Genomic DNA, 2,857 nt, shown 5'->3' on the forward strand with positions numbered 1-2,857 from the left:
AATCGTCAAAACCCAAGAAACAAAATACAGAGCATTTGCACTATCCTAAAATCGGAAATTAGGCAACCGCAGTTGCTCAAGTTCGTGAATTTAGAATGTGTTAATCTTCATCTATTAAGTGTGTATTGGTGTTCCTTTATTGGGTAATTTAATTGCTAATTTCATTTGTTTTTGATAATTTTATCATATTTTAAATTAGAATTTCATGGGATTTTTTCTAGACCAAGGCCATACGTAATTTTTATCAATTATTAATTAGAATTCGTCTTCGTATGTTCTTTTGTTGGTTTTTGATATTTTTGTTTGGTTTCTTTATACCTAAACACTAGCTTTTGTGTGTTGGGTTTTGCATGGGTAAAAGGGTTATCAGAAAGAAGAGTGCAGAGGGAGTAAAATCGGTTCCTCAAGAACATACATTGGGTCAATCGATTCGTTTACCACTTGTTGCATCATCGTGAGTACTATTATTTGTTGTCAGTTTGTTTTCTCGAATTGTCTGTCGTTGTTTTTTTTTCCTGACTGAACATATGTTTTTATTCAAAGTTATGTGCTTATAGTTGTAATTATGTACTTTTATGTGTAGTAATATTTTTTTGGTTGTAGATATGTGCGTTTAGTTGTAGTCATAAGATAACTACTTGGAAGTGACTAACTACGAGATCAATCGGTAATTTTGGGAAATCAAATTATTTGATGTTAATTGTTTTACCCTTCGAATTTTCTATTGTTGTGCTTTTCTATCAAGAACATGTGCTTCTAGTCGTAGTTAAGTGCTTTTAATACTCATAGTATGATTTTTGTTTCCTTATAATTTTATGTGCTTTTATTTTTAACTAGTTGTTGGATCGTGCGCGCGCCCCCAAGGTAAACAAAATTATTTTTGTAAAAATGTTACTCAAAAGCTAGGAACTTACAATTTATGGTAAATGCTAGAAATGATATGTTAAAGTTAGATGTTGGATTTACATGTAACGGGAAATAGAAACCATATGCGTTTTAATTGATAGTTCGAAGGTACAATATATAGGAAATTATACCCAAAGAAAACAATACATTTTGTATAGCAATGGAAGGGTGAAACCGTAAATGCTCTATTGTTAAGAATAAGACAAAATAAAACAAAGAAGGAAATGAGGGGCATGCACGTAAATGCACTATTGGGTGAATAGTAATCAAAGTATGAAGCTTTATAAGTGTTAGGATAATGTCAGTAGGTGTTTCATGTGCTCTTATTTGGGGTTTCCTGTAACTAGAACTGAATTTCTCATTGGCCAAATAAAGTATTTTTGTGTCAATAAATGTATTTTTTGACCTATAATGTATTTTTAAACCTATAATGTGCTTTTTGCCTTACGATTTATTTTTGTTATATTACAATGTATTATTTCTGTTTAACTGAATGTGCTATTCGAAAGATTATGTGCCTTTACACCTATATTGTTCATTTTTTTAATGTGCATCGTGAATTCGTGATATTAGAAATTCTTTTTGGTATCATTTCTTAATATTTTGTTCTTGATTTATTATATTGTAGTGCATTGCTTTTGTCCAAAGATAATCATGATCTTGGCAAGAAATGTGTCTGCCCAAGAAATTAGTAGTATGCAGCCCACAATAGTTCAAATTAATACTAAATGAAATCAAAATATTCCTTTTGTTCAAAGTTAAAACATAAATTAGGTCCTTTTTTGTTGTGCAATTGCAAGGAATGTGAGGTATATGCACTTAAACATATGGAAACATACAGAATGCACAAGGATGGTTCTTGGGAATGTGGCCTTAAAAAAGACAATTTGAGATTATGATTCAGTTGACATATCTGTGTGCTTTTAGTAATCTGAAAATGTAATTTTTTTTTTTTTTTTTTTAATAGGTAAGAAGAAGGGACCCTAACTGAACCAGCACCTAGCACAGGTGAACCAGCCCAGCTCCGCAGGTCATCGCTTGAGCGACTCCCAAGCATTTCGCAGTTGATGGGGCTCGAACTTGTGACCTCCAAGTCACAATGTGAGTTCCCCACCAACTCCACCAACTTATGTTGGTTAATCTGAAAATGTAATTGTAGTGCTAACCTTTACTTTCTACTTGCAGATGGATATCACAAGAAAATTGGGATTATATTATTTTACGGAGATAACACTTAGTGTTAATAATTCCAAGTTGGACGAGGTCATCAAAAAGGCAAATAGAAAGGACAAGGACAATGCAAAATCAAGAGCTAAGAAGAAGATAAAGTCTTAGTGTTAACGTCTAGTGTAGTGTTAAAGTTTACTTTGTTCAATTCGCCACTTTGTTTTTGTTTTACTTGTTATGTCATTTGTACACAACAATTTATCTTATCTTTTTTCATTAAACTAGCACTTCATGATCACTAACATTGTGACGGATTAAGCATTTTATAGCCGGGTTATTTCTTGGTTTAGTAGTATTATGAATGATGAAATACATTTCTTGGATAAAGAAGGGATCTAGTAATTGCTATATGAAAGTCTATGCACCTTGTAATTATTAAAAAAATACTTTACCTTATTTAAAGCACATAATATGACGAAAAACACTTCACAAAGAACATAAATACATATCAAGAACAAAAGCACATTAAAACAAAAACTCCATAAATTTGGTCTCCTTGGATGATATTTCGAAGAAAAAAATTGGAACCGTAATGGTTGAGTTTACAAAATAACTAGGTAAAAACTGCAAAATGGACTAGAGATAAAACAATATAAATTTTCTAAGATATTGATGGAAATAATTTTTTAAGATATTGGTGGAACCTTTGATTTTTTGTTTACTTAAAGTAACTGATTTTTTTAAACATGCATGATTTGCTCTTTAAGGGAGTTATATTTGTGAT

At 31.2% G+C, this 2,857-nt stretch overlaps 1 long non-coding RNA gene across 1 annotated transcript; it reads left to right on the forward strand.

Moving 5' to 3' along the window:
* The first annotated feature begins 350 nt into the window (after positions 1 to 350).
* LOC130459511 (uncharacterized) lies at positions 351 to 2,361 on the forward strand. The gene is made up of 3 exons (XR_008918937.1): positions 351 to 454; positions 1,874 to 2,007; positions 2,092 to 2,361. It is a non-coding gene; the product is annotated as an uncharacterized lncRNA (long non-coding RNA).
* Positions 2,362 to 2,857: the final 496 nt, after the last annotated feature.

Source organism: Spinacia oleracea, chromosome 4 (genome assembly GCF_020520425.1).
Source record: "Spinacia oleracea cultivar Varoflay chromosome 4, BTI_SOV_V1, whole genome shotgun sequence".
In the NCBI taxonomy this organism is placed as follows: Eukaryota; Viridiplantae; Streptophyta; class Magnoliopsida; order Caryophyllales; family Amaranthaceae; genus Spinacia; species Spinacia oleracea.